A 21,537-nucleotide genomic window follows, 5' to 3' on the forward strand; every position below is an offset into this window, starting at 1 on the left:
CAATCTTATTAACCCTCCTTACCCTCTTCTAATTATAACTCCTTCATTGGTATATTACTTTACAATTTTAAAAGATTGTTTAAACTTACACTTCAGATATTCTTTTAATCTAATACAGTCAGCTAATAAGGACAGAACATTTTACAGATGATGATAATTGGTCTTAGGAGCAGGTACCAAACAGCATTCAAGGTCATGCCCTCAGTATATATTGAATGCTGGACACCAATGCTAGTCTCCAAACCATGCTTACAATTGTGGCCCGAATTTCAAAGTATAGCAAGTTGCACAGTAAAGGAAACCTACCCCCAAATGACTATTTCAATTCATATCTGATGATTTCGATATATTTGCAAGTAGATTTTTAAGAAGGCAAGGCATGAATAAAAACATTTTCCTTCTCTACAATAAAACAATCTACATATGAAATGACCTTGTTACCATTATTCACTCTCCTGCCAAAAGATATGGGGATTAAAGGTGTTAAATTACAGCAAGATGTACTAAAAATGAGGCAACTGAGCAAAGAGAAATGCAGATATTGTCAAGGCTAACACCTGAAGGCCTTTTTCTTATATGACTTAGTGGAGATTGAAGTGCAAATATGAGAAAAATACAGGAACTGGAGTGACAATTACCCAAAGAACTAAAAGAAGCAGTACATAGAAAAGTCAGTACTCTTCATTATTCATTTGGAAAAATTCAAGGTTCTCTGTGCCTGAGCACAGCCAACAAATGGAACTTGGCTCAGATCCAAAGAACAACAGCCCGAGAGACTATTTCTTCCAAAAGCATCTAAAAACAAGAAGTCACAAATTATTTAATTATTTTGTGGTATCAAGTTCAAATATAATTATGTCTTTATAAATTCTCACAGAAAATAAAATGGTAAAAATCATGGCATCCAGTTAGAGATGACTGGTCATGAAAAAAAAGCAAACTAAAATTTCATGTAAACCAATAACTTGAGGCAGCTATTAAAATTCAAAGACTAGGGTACATAGTCTTTATACTGATAACCTTAAAAAGTCATGAGACATGAAATATACAAATGATCAATACTGAGTTTCTGATGATGATCACAAATTTTGACTTAGGGAAGGTTAGGGAAATAATTAATTGCAAATGAAACATTGTTGAAAAAAATATTTTGAACCTATAGTTTTAATAATAAAATATTCAAAATGAAATAGAGTAAATAAAGCTAAGAAAGCCACATCTTATCTACTTGTGGATCAAAACTGAATGACCTAATATTACCACAGAGTTTCCAAAAGTATTACAAAGAAATATCTCAAGATAATATGGCTGAAAATTATAAACATAGAAGTTACAAAAGCTCCATTAATGTCATACATGGGAAACATTAAGAAAAATGAGACCAAGACACATCATAATCGAATTGATCATAATGAATACAAGAAAGGAAAAGTATCTTAGAACAGATAAGAAAGTTAAGGGAACAAACGAAAGGACATGAATCAATATATGAGTGACAACATGTTTTTTATAATGTATATGGGGTGAGGATACAACATAATATTTTCAAACAGAAAAAGAAACAGAAGAGTAAACTTGGAAATATGTAACTAGCAAAACTCTACATTCAAAATGAAGACTTAAGTCATTTTTAGAGATACAAAAATAATTCATTGTCTGTAGAGCTATATTATAAGAAATACTGTAAGCAGTTCCTCAAAAGAAAACAGTAAATGGTTACTATGATAAAAATGGTACTAGACAAATACAAAACTATATAAAAAATTAGCAACATTGCTTTCTTTACATATATTTTTTTCTGGAATTTCAATAGGGGTCCAAGGAGGTTACAACTGAGTATGTTCACCTAAGTATCTCCAGCTTCTTGGGACTCACCACCTCCAATCTTGTCTATACCCTCGCCTTCATTTCATGTTTCCCACTTCCTTTATTGCATAAGTGCATGCCTTTGTCCCATGTTCCCTTTCTCACTCATCTACGGATCTCCAACTCTCTTTGCAATCTCATTTGCATACATTAGCCTTATTTCTCTTTCTTTTATACCTCTCCCTTCAAGCCTCCCTCCTGCCTCTCATTTCTCAAATCTGTCACCCATTATATTCTTTTTCCTTCAGCTTTCTTTAATTCCATAAACCTGATGCTAAAAAAAAAGGCTAGAAAAAAGTCAAGTTTTCTTTGATTTCCTGCCTGTTATCGCCACAGGCAATTGTACCCAGAGCTGGTACAGCTAAATGTAATGAGTTCTGTCTTTGAGCTTAGATAAAATAAGTTCAAGTTCCTGCTTTGTCTCTTTCTACCTGTATGGTATGAGCAATCCACTTGCAGCCTGAATTCTTTCATTTGTGAAACAAGGGTAATTATATCCTTTCTGAAAAGATAATGCATAGATTATATTAAAATAATATGTAATTTTCAGCCAGACTCTATCTTTTGGAACTTCAATTTCTTATTCCACGAAAAGAGGGGGGAAATGGGAAATAGTATCTAGTCTCTAAGATTGAAATAGGCATTACATTTAGATAATGCTGGCCCTGATACTGATCATGTTTATGATCATTTTCTTTTTTAAAGAATCTGTCTATTCATCCTTTGTGCACCACTGATACAAGTATACTTTTAATATCTGTTAAACTTCAAAGACATCTTAGAGCTAATTTAGTTTCAAAACTCTTCTTTCTAAGAGAGTGAGCCTTGAGGTCAATATACTACCAAGGAAATTGGATTATTGCAAACAACCAATGTATTTTTGAGCCTTGAATTGTGTGAAACTAGATGGAAACCTCCTTAGGCTTCTGACAAGTTAGCTGTCCTATCTGATCTTTCAGGGACACTGGCTATCACTTCTAGGCTTGCTTCATTACTGTTGTTTGCCATGAGAAGCCAATTCTGTCCTCTTGGCTGAACTGTTCCAGCTTCACTGAGCAGAGTAATGAGGTCTAACTGAAAGCCCTGACTTTTTCCTCAATCATTGTAACTTTTTATTTATGCCTTTCTCTGAACTTCCTTCTGTCAATAGAAATCAAGCTGAAAGCCACTCTTTCCAAGCAGCCCAGTCAAGCTTTGCATTTTTAGCATGCTTTTACCAGACATGGAACAGATCGCTGATTAGACTGATAAATTGTCAGAATAGAATTGGATCTATTGCCATCTGATCAAATAAACGCTCCTGGTGGTGTGGGCGGAGTTGATTTGTTTCCCAGGAGATTCCAGAGTGTATTTTGGGAGGGCAGGGCACATACCTCATTTCTCTTTGGAGTAGGATTTTACCCAACTCAATGCTGTTACAAATCAGTCACAAATGCGTTTTCATCTCCAGACAGGCCACAGGAAGGTGCCATCTTCCTTTCTAACCTTGTCTGCCTGGACACCTCTACCTCAGGTATGGAAAGTCTTAAAGTGAGTCTGGATACATGGGAAAGGGAGAAGCAGCCTTTGTAAAGCCTTCCCTAAACAAATGGAAGGAAGACTTCACTATTACAATTTTCTTTAATCACTAAATCTACCTTTGGGTGTCATAGTTCTGATCCATATAGAAGGACACTGAGACATTCAGAACCACAGATAATAAAGGGAGAGATCTGGTAAGAAGAGAACTGAGATCCAAATCTACATACATATGTGCATGCATACATGCATAGACAAAAACAGATAATACAAACACATATTCATACTTACAAATATGTATATTGGAAAAATGAGTTCACATTTTGAAGGCCAAAGGGGTATAAACTACTCTTGCATTTAAAGTATATCATTTTAGATAATAGTGATTGTAATATTAGCTTGGCTGATTTTTACAAATTTTGTTCTCTCTTGGATATTTAAATGTCCTTTATCTTCTTTACTCTCCCCAACTTTACATTTCTAATCACCCAAAAATACCACAGTAATATCAAATGGAGATAAGTGCAAGGGCTAACAGGGAGTTTTATAATGTGAAATTCATAATGAAAACTCCCATTATTTGAAATAACCAGTATCTTATAAATTACCAAGTATATCTCTGTAGATGACTTCATTCTTCCTCTCAAAAGAATGCTATAAAATCTTTATATATGTATATATAGATTATCTTTAAATAATTATAGAAAGAAGTTGCCATTTTACAACACAGTATTTGCAAACATAAAATCCTATTTCAGTGCCAAAACATCTTTTTAGTTCCTTTTCTTACACCTGAAATTGAAACATAAAGACAATCCTCACAATACAGATATTAGCCCTCACTTTTTTTTGATTTTGAGAAAGCTAGCTAGCCTTTTTCTTTTTTTCATATATTTTTATTGTAATTAAAAGAAGGGTTACATTATATTTTCCAGATAGGAGGTGCATTAATTCACATACATTGATACCCTTTCTCATGTCTTGGTTCCCATTTCCCTCCCGCCTTCCCCCACCCCTCATCTTGTTTTCCCCCTTCCCTATCCAATTTCAAATAACCAAATACAAATATATCCAATATATCAGATAACAAAGTGCGATACTGCAACAATATGAGATAACCAAGGGACAGCAAAAGAGATGATAGATAACATAGTATATTAAGGACAACAATCACTCATTATATATTAGCCCTCACTTTAAATTTTGTAGGACAGACATTTGAACTTAACAGTCTTTGTTCTTCAACAAACAAGTATGGATTATGTGTCCCACGTGTAGAGTGGTATCTCAACTCAATGCCCTTTTATACTCAACCTTATGCTTCCCTCAGACTCAACTGAACCATCTATCGCTGTTCCTCTACAAAACTTTAAAGCAGTAGATTAATGAAGCATGAAATCCTTTCATCTTTGAATAGGTTTTTTGTTCTTAATTTTTTTTATATAATGGCAGGTAAATTTGTAAGGATAAGTTTAAAGAAATAGCCAAGCTGGAAGTGTGGCCTAGTGTTAGAGTGCTTACCTAGGATGCATGAAGACCCGGGTTTGATTCTTTGGTCACACATACATAGCCAGAAATGGTATTGTGACACAAATGTTAGAAATATTACCCCTCCTAACCTGTAGCCTTTTCAAATGCCTTATTGTTGACAGTGGATTGGCTTTGTTTCTTTGTCAAATGAGACTTAAGTATGTATGCATAGGACTTGCTGCTTCAAGGTATGAGAAGAACATGGATTCAGTCTTGGTCCTTTTCCCCTAGTGGGCTGAAAGTTGCTATGAAGTGATGAACAAAACCAAGAGAGATTTACAAAGCCATTGTATACCCAAGAATTACCCAAGAAGCCTCACATTTGCCTAAATTGTATGTCTGCATTTTTTAATCCACTATATTGCAATGTTTGTAATGAATGCAAAAGATCTATATCCTGGTAATATTTGCTGGTAAAAGGTAGTTACATTGTGAAGCTTTATCAGAATAAATGGATATTCTAGTGTCCTTCCTCTATCAAATTCTTAGAAGTTTTCTAATGAAATAAAAATTTTCTAATTATGGTCTTTTTTATCTTTGGCATCACTAGATACTAGAATATTTTCATTGTCTTTACCAATGATAAACTATCCCTTGGAATAATTTTGTAAATGTGTGGTTTTGCCTTAAATTATTAAATGTCATGAATACTAACATGAATAAACACATATTCACATAAGTATGTTATTAGACTATTTTTGTTTCTAGTTTTAGTCTCTATACTGTGTATCTAATATACAGTAATAAATGAGGTCAAAGAGAAGGAGAGAAAGAGGATCAATATTGGTAGTTTTTCCCTAGTTTGACCTCAAATTCATAGGCTCAAGTTATTATCTTATCCCAACTCTAAAGTAGTTTGGGATACATATAACACTATACCAGTTTTGAGAAAATATATAAATATTTTTTCACACATGACAGCTTTGTGATATTATCTCCAAAAATTTCAGTCTCCAATCTGCCATCACTCATTTGCATGAGTACTGAGGAGTTATCTTGAATAAATAAATTGCTCTCTGTCAAGGGTGCAGGGCATGCTTGACTCATCCTGTAACTCATAACTCTATACTATACTCCTAACTCTATACCTATACTTATAACTCTAGCTACTAAGCCGAAAAGTCTGTAAGACTATTATCTAAAATAACCAGGAAAAATCCTTAAGTGCAGTTGTGACTCAAGTGGTAGAGAGCTAGTCTATACAAAAAGTTCAGAAATGGTCCCCCAGCCCTGAGTTCAAGCTCTAGGACTAGGAGAAAAAGAAAAGAATCCTTAATAAGCTGCTTCTTATTTGGACAGCTCTTTACAACAATCATGAAGGTGAGATGAATAGTAACTGGTTTCCATTTAGTCAAACAGGACAAGATAGGACTTCAGAAACGTAACGACTAACATGAAACGTACCACTGTCCTCACTTGGCAGTATTCAAGTGTAGGATACTTCTCAAAATCAAACTGTGACCAAGACTCTGGAATTTTACTAAGTGTATCTCAGTGATGGTTGTAACTGTTGAGATAATACTTGGTATAATATTTAATATATTGAAAAGTTATGGTGATATATGTAGTATAGAGAGAACTTTCTATGAGGTATTACTTGAATTCATTTAGTCCTCAGTTGATTATATCTTGAGTAGATGAGTGGAAATAATTATCTGAAGCACTCTTTTACAGTAATCTGAATTTCCTTCTGTCTCATCTCAAATTGGACAAAACTCCAATTTTAAAGTCTATGAGCTCTTTGGAGTATTTGTCCTTGATGTTAAGTGGTAAGCATGGTGCTGAGATAGCTAAATGCTTGAATCTAAATATTGATTAAAAACTCTAATTCATGACACAAGTCTAGAAAAATAATTTGGTTACCTGTGACAATTTCTTCATCTAGAAAGTGGAGGTAATAATAATATGTTCATTGTTATTTTCTTATATTTTTAGTACAAATGATATACTTAGGGAAAAATTAATGGTCTTTCCCCAAAACCTTCGAATGGCACTTTTGTTTTATTTCTGTAGCTGTTTTAAATTCATAAGAAGAAGACAGATGGACTATCATATCTCTTGTCTTCAGTCTGTCTTAATTTGAGATTTTCAAATGTTTTTTGTATGTATAAGAGGTTTACAGAATGATGCCGTAGGATAAATCTAAATAAAATTTTAATGCTAAGTTCTATTATCAGTGCTTAACATATTAAGTTCTACTAAGGTAGAAAGTACATGATTATAAGCAGATGTTTGAAATACACAGTAGAACTACTACAAGGCTGTGTTTTCCAAATCCAGTTAGATTATAGGATTAATATTTAAATCTTTCTCTAATTTCCTCAAAGATTAACCCTAAGAGCAATGTATTTAGAAAAACTGAATTTCATTAGAGGTACACAAGTTCATTACCAGGCTCTATCTTTTGATGAATGCATGAATTTGAACAGTGTAAATGGAGTGTGTTGTAGATTACTTATCTGCAGAGCTGAAAATATTTTTCCTAGAATTGTCACTAAGCCTAAATAGAAAAGTCTACCTCCACCATCTGGAGAATATACTTTCCACAAATGTAGCAAACATGAAGGATTTAATGATGCCATTTCCACACTCAAATGTCAACAATTAAAATAATTTTAGGAAAGTGGTAGAAAATATAAAAAATTTCTTTTTAAAATATGACTTTTCACAAGTATGTGGAATATGGCTATGACTTCTAACAAGTATGTGGAATATGGCTTCCTATTTGTGATAATCAAATTGGTACTGTGTGATGATTGTCATGGTAACCATAACTTAGCAACGAGCACAAGGAATAAGAATACCTGTTGTGCTATCATGATATTGCCATTTTTACATTTTTATCCACGAATATTTCAAGGTTTCTCTTCTTGAAGTAAATTGCAATGATAATTAGAAGTAGAAAATACTATGTATTAACCATCTCAATTTGTCTTGCTTAATATATAACCCCTACTTTTGTGTTAGTAATAGCAGAGCAATAGCAGTTATATGGCAACCATTTTTGGCTACCCCTTTCCAGCTATAGCAAACTACACTATATTATTTAAATAAGAGAGCAGAGCTGAGAAGACAAATATCAATTTCTGTAAATGTATATATCAGAACATTCAGGGTTAAAGTATTTGAACATTCTATAAAGTCTTTGGATTTAAAATTTAATAATAAGCATTTTACCACATAAAATTTATGCATACATAAAAGGCACTGTTCATGCATGGAGATGCAACATCTGCTTTCATCTTACTCACTCTTAACTTCAGTAAGTTCCATTGTCATACAGCCTTTGATGATAGTCATTCTATCATCATCCTACTTAGAAATCGACTGCTGTTCAAGTATTTAGTAAGGATTTTGTTAAGCTGTGAATAGCTGAACTATTCTAGTTTTATTCTGTCATTCTTTAAAATATCACATACTCAAGTAGCAGAGATGTGTCTACTTCAATCATAAAGGAAGTAGAGTTGGATCTAACTTAGGAAAATGTTTGCCTAGTATACACAGACCCTTGGTTAAATCCACAGCACCAAAAGAAAGAGTAGTTCGGCTCATACCTACAATCCTAGATATTCAAGAGACCAAGATCTAAGGTTTCAGGTTTGATACCGTCAAGGAAGTACAGGTGTGGCCACGTGGTAGAACACTTATCTTGAAAGAGAAAGCTAAGTAAGACAAAGGGGCCCTGAGTTTTTAACCTGGGTACAAGTCTCTATCCCTTCCTATGTATACACAAACTGAGACATGATATTATAGGGCTCCAGACACTCACCTACTTGGGCGAAATGTGGATGTGCACAGGGGTGGTTGACAAAAGCTCAATAGCTCTGTGTATATGATTGCATAAAAAATATATTATGAAATGAACTCCAAGAAAAGGACACAAGAGACATTTAAGTTGCTCTTGTTGGTGTTTTTGTTTTCATCTGTTTGTTTGCACAGAAAAGGAACAAGGAAGGGTGAATAAACACGCCAGTGATACTCACTGGCCACAGTGTAGGAAATGAGCTGTATATTTTGTGGGTGGAGATCGGAGGGAAAAACTGGGAAACAGTGAGGGAAGGGGAAACAGGGTTGTACCAAAATTGTACTCATTCTGGATTCATGTAACTGTATATAATAATTCTACATTAATAATAAATACATTTAAAAACAAAAGTAAAAAGAGTAGAATAGTTATCTATGTAAGTCTGCTAATGAAGTAAGTCAAAACATTTTGATATTCTAGCTTGCCCTAGGTAGAAGGGCCATTATAAAAAACAAAACAAAACAAAACAAACAAAAACAGTACCAGATGCTGACAAGAATGCAGCCAGAAGGGAACCCTGCTAGTGGGAATGTAAAATTTATTCAACCACTCTGAAAATCAGTATGGAGTTTCTCTTAAAAAAATAAGCACAGAAATATTTTATAATCCAGCAGTTCCACTTTTGGGCATTTACCCAAAAAATTATAAACCAGGGTACAGTAAACCTACCATCTACATGTTTATTGATACACTGTTTATTAAAACACCATCATCAATGTTAGAATGTGTCCAACTGCCACTCAGTGTACCTGAGGATCAAGAAAATATGTCATTCACAAGGGAATTTTACTCATCCACTATATTTTCAATTTCTTTTTTAATTTTTTCATATATTTTTATTGAAATTTTATTCACCAGATAGAAGGTGCATTACTTCACAAACATTGATACCCTTTCTTCTATTTTGGTCCCCATTTCCCTCCCCTCACTCCCACCCTTCCTCTTTTTTCCCTCTTTCCCTATCCTATTTCAAATAACCAATTAAGCACATATAAAATATATCACATAACAAGGTGAAATATTGTAACAATATGAGATAACCAAGGAGCAGCAAAAGAGATGAGAGATAACATAATACATTAAGGACAACAATCACTCATTATATGGCTTTTGTTTCTATATCCTGGAGGTCCTTTCATTTAGTGTCATCCTATATGGCCTTATGTATATAGGTTTTGCTCTATTGTAAATCTCTGCTAGGAGAGCCCAAGGTTTCTACTGTTTTGTTTGTTTGTTTGTTTTATTTTGTTTTTTTTTTCCATTTATATGGTACCAAGAAATTGAACCCATGTCTTTGTGCATGCTGGCAAACACTATACCTCTAGGCCAGAATCCTGGCTCACCATTTTTAAAGAAATGGGAAGACCTCAAAAATTGATGTGAATGAAGTGTATCAGAGAGACAAAGGATGCATGTTTTCCCTTATATGTGAAAACTAGGTTTAGCCTATAAACTTGTAAGTAAATACACTGAGTGCTATGCAATTGTATACAAACAAATAAGCTGAAATACAGTAGATTCAGAGGAGAACTCAAATGACATAATTCCTTAGACAGCCCAAATCAAAGTTCAACAAAATAACACCCCAGGAAGCAGGTTCTGGAGAGAGTAGGCTGGAGTCAAGGGGAAGGGCTAGACAAATGAAGAGGGGAGAACACAGGGTAGAATCCAATAAATATCATACAAAATGAAGAAGAGTGAAAGGAGAACAGAGGGAGGGATTTGTGAAAATATCAAAATATGAATTAAGATATATTGTTTATATAGTTCTTTACATTTCTTTGTACAAGAGATAATTTTAAAAATAAGTATGATATATACATAAATATAAAATTGCTAACATTTATTGACAGTGCTTCTTAGAAAATATCTTTCCTTCACTTCTACCAGTCAGTCAGTGACCTGCACCCTAGCCCTAGAAATGCACACTTATGAAAAGGTATGTGCCTAGGCACACTAGATTTTTCTAACATTACATGATTTTCATCTTAGACAACAATTTACTATCACAACTATTATCATCTCTTGAGGGAGTAAAACCTGTGCTCATCAAGCTAGATAGTGTTTCTAGAATCACCCAGCACATAAACTGAGATAGGAATCCAGCTAGTATGATAACAGAGCTCACCAGTGTTTTGGATATCTAATGATGAGTGTAGACCCTCTGACACAGGAGATATCCAATGAGCAGCCCTATTCTGCTGGCTCATTGTTCTTCATATCTAAGAAAATAGTTTTTTAAGCTGAACAAAACCATGCCAAGACAATCCATATCCCTAGTTACACCTTTATATTTCTTTCTTGGCCAGTTCTGGGGCTTAAGCTCAGGGCCTGGGCACTGTCTTTGAACTTTCTCAAGGCTAGTGCTCTATCACTTGAGCCACAGCACCACGTCTGGCTTTTTCTCTGCATGTAGTACCAAAGAATGGAACACAGGGTTTCACACATGCTAGACAAGCACTCTATCACTAGACCACACTCCCTGGCCCTGGTAATGCCTTTTTATTTTATACCTGAAGCAACTGAGATATCAATAAATGCAATTGCTTATCAAAGTCACAACATGTCAGACTTACTACATCCCAAATTCTGGTCTCATAACTTCTAGACTGTGCTGAAGGAAAAGCATTTCATATCTATTTTTCATCTTGTAAGCCAATTTCTTATATAAATGTATCCCCAAATCATTGATTGAGAAGGAAAAGTACACCAGTTCTCTTATTTTTCTGCATATGTATGTGTATACATATGCATTTATATCTATACTATACATATATAGATACATGTAGAAATACACAAAATAATCTTTAAAATAAAGTGATTTTATGTGATGCCAATTTCCAGTTTGATCATAATTTTGGGTACTATTATTTGCAGCTGAAGGAAATGAATGATATTGGTATAAAAGAGTATAGACATTTTTATTCTCAACTACTCCACAGCTCTCAGCTACCACATTGCAGCCTCCTGACTATACTCCGAGTCTGACTTCTTGAACCATGTGGCAGCCACATGGATGCCAAGTGCCACCCCTTGACTCTTAGCTGCATCAAAATTTTGTGTTTGGCTTTGTCACTCATTTTAATGCACTGCTTTATTTCTTCTCTTGTTCTGCTTTTTCTAAGATTGTGACCTCCTGATCATTGAGAGCACAACTGGTCCTGAAGTAATTCTCCCTCCTTCTTAGGATACCAATAAAATCTCCATCTGTGTTTAAAAAATTAATATTGCTGGGTAGATCCAGGATAAAAATGTTCCAAGGAAGCTTCAAGTAAGTCTTGGTGATTCTATTAAATCTTTTTAATAGCTGCTGTCAAGCCAAACCCAATGTTCTCAGAGAAAATGACTTTCAGTATTTCTTCCAAATAAGCATTTGACTTTTTTTTCCGTCCATGAAACAGTTCCAAGCTAAAACAATAGAAAATTAGTTTGTTGTAGATCAAATTAATTAGAACACCCTGGCTAAGTTTCTCTGTGTAGCATTTAATAGATGTGCACTCTTTAAATCAAAACAAGAAACCTACCTACCTTTCTGAAAGTTGTTAAACCACAAATGAATTCTGTATTTTCTGGCATAAGAGTGATTTTGAAATTGCAAATTAGGAAAGAAGTGATGACTTTGGGTTGGAATTCTGCTACAGAGTGATGATAATGAGATCCCTGAAACACAACTCCCAATAATCTATTATTCTGCGGGTAGATTAGAAATGTCATGGATTATTTATGGTTTTCCCATAATGGGTCAACTAATCAATGAATGAATTAAGCCTTCCCGTCTCAGTTTTAGTTCGTGAAGTATTTCGAACCTATAATGGCAGAAACATTATCCATATTCCACTCAAGTGCCAAGTCCATGTTGCCCAGTGGATTTTTTTTAGACTAAACTTTGAGAATCGATCCAAAAAGTTTTGTGCGTCCTTCTGAGCTTCCTGGGGAAAGGATTTAAACTATCTCTTTAGTTTCTCATTCACCTCAGTGGACAAAATAAATAATTGGGGAAATAAATAATTGGGGGAATAAAATGAAAACTAGTAATGTGAGAAATGAAGACCTGAGAAAATGTCAATATAATAGAAAATTTTACCTGGCACTATGTTGCATCAGATAGCAGGCATTGTCTGGGAGCCATATGCAGTGTGATAAGAATTTATAGAGGCTGTAGTGCTGAGGGACACAGAAAGGAAAGAATTCACTTTGCCGTGGTAGAACTCATGAGAGGGGTGAGCTATTTTAGTTTTGCAGACTTTACTTTGAAAAGTCCATTTTAATTCTTCCCAAAATTCCTCTATTGCCAACTCCACTTTGAACTCCTATTTCCAAGAGGCTTTTCAGCCTTCACCTCTTTCCTGTGCATTGCCCTAAATCTGCTAATACTTTGGTTTTTGACATTATGTATCGAAAGCTGTAAATTAATACCATTTGCCCTATTTGTTTTATCTAACATTACAGTTCAACCACATCTTCATGACACTATCTAAAAGAATCTGATAAATCCAGTTGAACATTTATTTTCTTTTTCTTACCATTTTTGTTCATTTTCGTTTAGCAAATGATATTTTCAATTTTGTTAGGCACAGCAACGAATTCAAAAATCCTATCTAGTTAGGAGGTGAGATGTGGAGGAAAGTAGTTTTGTGGGGTTTTTGTTGTTTTGTTTTGGGGTCATGAGGCTTAAACTCTGGGCTTGAGCACTGCCCTTGAGCTCTTTGGATCAAGGCTACCATCCTACCCCTAGACTTGGGGTCTGGGCACAGTCCCTGAGCTCTTCAAAGCAAGGCTACCACACTATCCCATGAGCTACAATACCACTTCCGGTTTTCTAGTAGTTAATTGGAGATAAGTGTCTCATGAACTTTAGTGCCTGGCTGGCTTTGAACCGTGATCCTCAGATCTCAGCCTCCTGAGTAGCAAGGATTACATTTTTATCTAGAAGTAGTGTTCTTTAGGGCTATTCAGCTAGGTTAAAAATAATAGCAATAGCATTGCTCTATGAAGTATTCCTCACTGCTAATGTTTGAAGTGCAAAGGAAATGGAACCAGGGAGATAGCTTTCATCCATTGCCTTCCTGATAGATTTTTTTCTTTCCCTCACTGAAACCTTGATCTCTGCTATGCCATTTGGTTCAAGTTTGAGAGCTTCCCTAATTGACTAGAATAGGTTACTAAAAATTAAACCTGATTCTTTCAAATGAAGGAAAAGAATTGAAGGTCTTTAAAATCACTTCCTAAGAAAACTTTACCCAATCTCCTGTTTTCATTGAAAAATCATCTTCCAGGTTTCATCAAACCAGGGCCTTAGAATCCTGCTCCTCGTAAGAATGCAATTCATGCCTCATTCCTCTCGCTGTTGGCATAGAGGAAGACAGTTGTTTTTTGAGGGTTAATTTTATAGCCTGCTACCTTGCCAAAGTTTTGAATCAGCTCAAGGAGCTTGGGAGTAGAGTCTATAGGGTCTTTAAATACAGAATCATGTCATCCGCAAAGAGGGAAAGTTTTACTTCATCTTTTCCTATTTGGATCCCCTTTATGCTTGTTTCTTGCCTTATTACTCTGGCTAGGACTTCTAATACTGTGTTAAAGAAGAGTGGAGAGAGTAGGCATCCTTGTCTCCTTCCTGATTTTAGAGGAAATGGCTTTAGCTTTTCACCATTAAGTATAATACTAGCTGTGGGTTTGTCATACAAAGCCTTTATTATACTGAGAAATGTTCCATGGAGTCCTAGTTTCTCCAGAGCTTTTAGCATAAAGGAGTATTGGATCTTGTCAAATATCTTTTCTGCATCTATTGAGACAATCATGTGATTTTTGTCCTTGCTCCTGTTGATGTGTTGAATTATATTAATTGATTTCCGTATGTTGAACCAGTTTTGCATCCCTGTGATGAATCCTGTTTGATCATAGTGTATGATTTTTTTGACGAGTTGTTGAAGATGGTTGGCCAGTATTTTGTTGAGAAGTTTTCCATCAATATTCATCAAGGAAATGGGTCTATAGTTCTCTTTCTTTGATGAATCTCTGTCTGGTTGGGGATAAGGGTTATAGTGGCTTTGTAGAATGAGTTTAGCAAAGAGCCTTTGTTTTCAATTTCATTAAAGAGATTGAGAAGTATTGGTATGAGCTCTGCTTTGAAGCTTTGAAGACCTTATAGAATTCAGCTGTGAATCCATCTGGCCCTGGGCTTTTCTTAGATGGAGGTCTTTTATTGCCATTTCTATTTCAGTGCTTGAAATAGGTCTGTTTAGTTGGATTAGGTCTCCTTGGTTCAGTGTGAGTATGTTAATATCAGCTAGAAATTCATCCATTTCTTCTAGGTTCTAAAATTTGTTGGCATAAGGGTTTGAAAAGTATTCCCTCATGATGCTCTGGACCTTGGTCATTTCTGTCATGATATTACCATTCTCATCTGTGATTTTGTTTATTTGTGTGTGCTCCCTCCTTTTTTGGTAAGATTTACTAAGGGTCTGTCAATTTTGTTAATTTTTTCAAAGAAAAAAACTTCTTGTTTTGTTGATTCTTTCTGTACTTCTTTTTGGACTCCAATTCATATAATTGTGCTTTGATTTTAATAATTGGCTTTGTTCTACTAGGGTTGGTTTGTTGCTCTTTTTCCAGGAGCTTAAGGTGACACATTAAATTGTTGGTTTGTGATTTTTCTAATTTGTTATTGGAGGCACTCAGAGCTATAAATTTTCCTCTGAATACTGCCTTTCCTCTGTCCCAAAGGAGCTGGTATTTTGTGTGTTCCTTTTTGTTAAATTTTATAAACTCTTGAATATCTATTCTGATCTCCTCGATGACCCATTGGTGATTCAACATTGTGTTGTTTTGCAAAAGCCTCAAAGAAAATAAAGTATCTAGGAAATAACTAAGAATGTAAAGGAACTTTTTGATGAAAACTTTAAAACCCTGAAAAAGGAAATTAAAGCAGAATTGAGGAAATGGGAAAACCTCTCATGCTCCTGGATTGGAAGAATCAACATAATGAAAATGTCAATCTTGCCAAGGGCTATCTACAAATTCAACACAACACCCATTAAATATCCCAATGTCATTATTTAAAGAAATACAATTGGCAATCCAAAATTTCATATAAATAATAAAAGACCCCCTATAGCAAAAAATGTTTGTAGCAGAAAGCACAGCGCAGGAGGAATTTCAATACCAAACTTTAGACTTAATTACAGAGACAGTGACCAGAACAGCTTGGTACTGGCACAAGAACAGGCCTGAAAACCAATGTAATAGAACTGAGGATCCAGATATTAAACCACAGACCTATGGCCTCCTAATCGTTGATAAGGGAGCCAAAAAAAATAGAATGGAAGAAAGACAGCCTCTTCAACGACTGGTGCTGGCAGAACTGGTTAAGCACCTGCAGAAAACTAAAGTTAGATCCTTCTTTGTCACCCTGCACTAGGATTAACTCCAAATGGATCAAAGACTTGGAGGCAAAAGCCAATACACAGAAAACTTTACAGGAAGGAATAGGAGATACACTAGATCTCCTTGGCACATGTCGAGACTTTCTTAATAAGGACCAAGAAACACAACAAATCAGAGAAAGGCTGGATAAGTGGGACTGCATTAAACTGCAGAGCTTCTGTATGGCAAAGAACATAGCTAGCAAATTAACTAGAAAGCCTACAGAATGAGAGAAGATCTTCACTAACCATACAACAGACAAAGGCCTCATATCTAAAATATATCAACAGCTCAAAAAAATGAATCACTCCAAAACTAATCTCCAAAGTAACAACCATCCCATTAAAAGATGGGCCAAAGACTTAAAGAGAATCTTCTCTGAAGAAGAAATAAAAATGGCCTATAGACACATGAAGAAATGCTTGACATCTCTGGTCATAAAAGAAATGCAAATCAAAACAACTCTAAGATTCCACCTCACTCCAGTTAGAATGGCCAAGATCAAGAAATCTGATGCTGGAGGCGATGTGGCCAGGAGGGATCACTACTACACTGTTGGTAGGAGTGTAAGCTCAATCAACCACTATGGAAACAGTATGGCAGTTCCTCAAAAGACTAAATATAGAACTCCCCTGTGACCTAGCAATTCCACTACTTGGCATTTACTTAGTTGTCCAGAAACAACGATATACTAAATCCACTAGCACAACAATGTTCACTGCAACACTATTTACCATAGCAAAGATATGGAAACAACCCAGATGTCCCTCAGTTGATGAGTGGCTCAACAAGATGAGGTATTTATACACAATGGAATTCTATGCTGCTGTCAGAAAGAAGGACATTGTCCCATTTGTAAGGAAATGGAAAGACTTAGAAAAAAATCATATTAAGTGAAGTAAGCCAGACTCAAAGGAACATAGGCTTAATGGTTTCCCTCATTTGTCATAATCAGTAGTAAGCTTGGGCTCTCTCAGCAGAGATTTATAATAGAACAAAATCTAGAGACATTAGGCCAAATAATATGACACTAAATGTAAAGACCTCCAGAAGAAGGAAACAAAAGACATATAATGAATGATTGTTGTCCTTAATGTACTATGTTATCTCTCATCTCTTTTTCTGCTTCTTGGTTATCTCATATTGTTACAGTATTTCACCTCGTTGCCTGATATATTTTATATATGATTAATTCGTTATTTGAAATAGGATAGGGAAGGGGGAAAACAAGATGAGCAGGGGAAGGGGGGAAGGAAATGGGAACCATGACATAGAAAGGGGATCAATATTTGTGAAGAAATGTACCTTCTATCTGGTGAATATAGTGTAACCCTTCTATTAATTAAAATAAAAATATGTGAAAAAACGAATGCAATTCATGAAGGTAGAAATCTCCAGTCTCTTGGTTCAGCATCGTGTTTTGTTTGATTGTACAGAAATCTCCACTGCCTCCCTTGCTGTTATTCTTCTTAGTCTGCAAGCTAATTCCTTTTTGGCATGTGCTGTGATTTAACATGGAATCTTGAAACTGTGTTCAGAAAATCCATAGAAAAACCTCCTTTGTTTATGAGAGCACTAATCTGAAAGGACTAGTATGATTCCATTAAACCATCAGGAATGAAAAAATAATGGGGGAGGCATTCCATATTTTTGTAGAGTTGAGTCCTAACGTGAGAATGCTAGAAAAGCACAAATTATTATATTTTGAATGTGCCTAAGTGGAAGCTTGAAGGCTACAGGGTTGCAGGAGATCAACTCTAATTAGAGAAATACATATATGGCCAAAGAGTAAAAACCTTTGCTTCTTATGTAAAGTACGGTAATTGACCTTCTTCTGTCTATAGAGAAACAGAAAAGGAATTCAGGGCACCTGGATGTAGCTGGGGTGAAGAGTTTAGCTATGTGATGTGGTTGTGGCCACAAAGGTAAAAACAGGAATAGTCAATTGTTTGAAACTAGGGTTATTCCAAGGGTAGGTGATCAATTTGCTTCTTCAGCTATAAAGTGATGTTTAGGAAATAAAAGTTAAATATTTGTTCTAGAGAACAGAACGTGAATTTTAACCACTTTAGCACATTGTTTTGCCCATTTTGAATGTGTATTTATAATAGCCAATACTTTATCCCTGGAACATAATATGAAAGGATACTAAAAGAAGAAAGGTATACAGAGTTTTTCCAACATACTGAGAAAAATCCATGTTTGAGAGTTTACATCAATCCTCAGGTTTGTGGTGAAAGAACTGGAAGAACACTCTTCACACATTTGTAGATACATGTGGTAGATCTGTTGAAAAGCTAATCCATGTGGATCAAATAAATATCCAGAAAACTCAGTGTAGGAGGAAGTTGCAGGTGATAATGTAAGTGTGAACATTTGGACTGATTTACAGATTGGCAAAGATGAAAAGTGATGGAAGACATGTAGGATTAGGAAATAATTTTTTAATCATATGGTGAGGAAAATCAATGCTCTTTATTTCCTCTCTGTCAGTCACCTATTTCCTTGACTTTCCTCAAATAATATAGCTTCTGTGATCTCTTTTTTCTTTTGTAATACTTGACTAAAAAAATTCTGAGTCCATACACAAATCTTTATGAGTGCTTTTGGGCTTTTACGAAAAGACTGTCATTTTAAGGAAACCATAACACTCAGATTATTTTTAAAGTCATGGCAGAAATCAAAGTGTACTCTCTCAGCTTCTAGAAGAATTCCTCTGTTTTCTTAATGTTAATATCTTGTTTTCTTGGATATAATTTCATACTTTCTCTTATTTCTATTTTCTAGAAAGAAAACAAGATTTTAAAATACAGCCTCACATTACTGTTTATATAAAATATTTAAGACAAACAAATGTGTACATAATTTGGTATATATGCACTTTTTTTTCCCAGTAATAGGGCTTGAATTCAGGGTCAGGTGCTTTCACTTTTTTTTTCCTCTTGAGTCTGGCACTGTACAACTTAAGCCAGACAACAACTTTCACCTATTCTGCTGGTTAATTAGACATAAGAGTCTCATGGAAAAAAAAGAGTCTCATGAACTTTTCTGCTCTGGCTGACTTTGAACCCTGACCCTCATATTTCAGCTTCCTTAATAGTTAGGACTACAGATGTGGGTCACTAGGGCCCTGTACATGCATATTTTAAAGCATCAGCATATTATAATTACTTCTAGACTCTCTTCTATAAATCGTCTAACGCTAGCCCTTGTCTTCTTCATTGTCCTACATTGTCTGGATCTCCTTTCAATGCAGTAATAAGTAGTCACAGACAATTCATTCTTAATTTAAGAAACTAAAATTTTAGTTTTTCAGTAACATTAGGTTTTAAGTGCTCAGTAGCCACAGGGACTACAGATCATATTAAATACCACAAGCACTGAACGATTTAATCATTACAGAAAGTTACATTCCTCATCCCTGATCTATATTTATATACTATGTTCAGTCCCATAATCTATACACCATATGCTGAGATTTTCTGAATTGATTTTTCCAGTATCAAAGATAACTGTATTCAGAATCTCTCAACTCCAAATTCTATTTTCTTTTCCCAGTCCATGTCACTAAAGAAAGGAAAAAGCATCTTTCACAGTTCAGGTCAATAAGAAAAAGCAAACAAACAAGTATATATAATGACTAGACCAGATGAAATTTTAAAAGAAATCACAGAAACTCAGGCCCATCAACCTATTCAAACAGGATTTTATCTGATAGGAAGTTCCTATCTAATAACTCTTAGTTTGTTTTCTGTCATTTGAAATAAAAGAGCATTTTCCATGGATATCTCTGGTAAATCTGCTGTAGAATAAGAAATAAACTCCACCAATATCTTTAACCCCATTGTCTAAACATATCCTCCGACATCATCACTTGGTAAATAATCACAGAAATTACTCACTGTCTCTCTCCTTTCTCGAATAAAGCCCTAAGATATAAACAAAAGAAAAAATTTTAGCAGTGTCCTCCAGCACTGCAGCTTTAATGTCTAGAAATTTGCCTATATTGTAACATTACAAATTTAATTTTTATAAGTTTAAGTACACTGGTAGCTTATGCACATTATCCTAGCTACTCATGAAGCTTAGGGCCATAGTCCAAAGATAGCCCTGGAAAAAATGTCAGTGAGACTCTTACCTCCTACTAATCACAAAAGAATAAATAAATAAGTAAATAAATAAATAAATATTAAAAGATGCAAGAATTGGAGGGGCAGTTGAAGTGATAGAATGCTGGCTTTCAGCACCAAAGCTCAGAGAGAGTGCCCAATCACAAAGAAGAAAGGAAGAAAGAAAGAAAGAAAGAAAGAAAGAAAGAAAGAAAGAAAGAAAGAAAGAAAGAAAGAAAGAGACAGAGAGAGAGAAAGAAAGAGAGAGAGAAAGAAAGAAAGAAAGAAAGAAAGAAAGAAAGAAAGAAAGAAAGAAAGAAAGAAAGAAAGGAAGAAAGGAGGGAGGGAGGGAGGGAGGGAGGGAGGGAGGGAGGGAAGGAAGAAAGGAAGGAAGGAAGGAAGGAAGGAAGGAAGGAAGGAAGGAAGGAAGGAAGGAAGAAAGAAGGAAAGGAAAGAAAAGAGAGAGAGAAAGAGAGAGAGGAGAGAGAGGAAGAAGGAAGGAAGGAAGGAAGGAAGGAAGGAAGGAAGGAAGGAAGGAAGGAAGGAAGGAAGGAAGGAAGGAATCAAATAAATGCACAAATGTACAAGAGCAAAAACAACAACAACCCCCAAATTAAAATTATATGCCCAGTCCATTTAGGGCACTAAAAGAATATCCTGAGGTTCAGAGTAGAAAAGCAACCTGATTAGAGTAATCCAGACACGATCATTGTAAAGTATCTTGGGAGATCCTATTCCCCTTTGAGCTAGGAAAAGTTGAGCTATGAGACAAAGGCCTTTCCAATGTCTGTAAAATCTTTAGCACACGTTTTGGCTCTGCTTTGTTTTTATCTTTATTTCATTTTAGCTAATTGTATGGTAGAAATAATGAAGGTTACCATGACAATGATACACCCCAGTAGAATTCCCATCTTTGAAATGCCCAATTCTACCTGCCATAACATTTTGAGTATGCTTAAAATACTGATTTTTACTCATTTCACAGCCAAATGGAAGTGTTGAGAATTTTGTAACGTGTATGAAATGCACATTGGCCATGCCAAAACTAAGACAGACCATTGCTCCTCAGATGTTTTATTAGCCTCATGACATCAAAATATGCATTACAACATCCTTAATGACAACAGCAAATTCATATCTTTTCACAGATGCCAGAACCTTTTCATGATGGGTGATGGAGATATACAGTCAGTGCTGCTTGTTGGTTATAGTAAATTATTATGTTTTGCTAGGTCACCAATTTAAGGATATAATGAAATTATTTAGTTCTCTCTGACAGAGAACTGA

Source organism: Megascapheus bottae, chromosome 16, assembly GCF_031878675.1.
Source record: "Megascapheus bottae isolate mThoBot1 chromosome 16, mThoBot2.hap1, whole genome shotgun sequence".
NCBI lineage: Eukaryota > Metazoa > Chordata > Mammalia > Rodentia > Geomyidae > Megascapheus > Megascapheus bottae.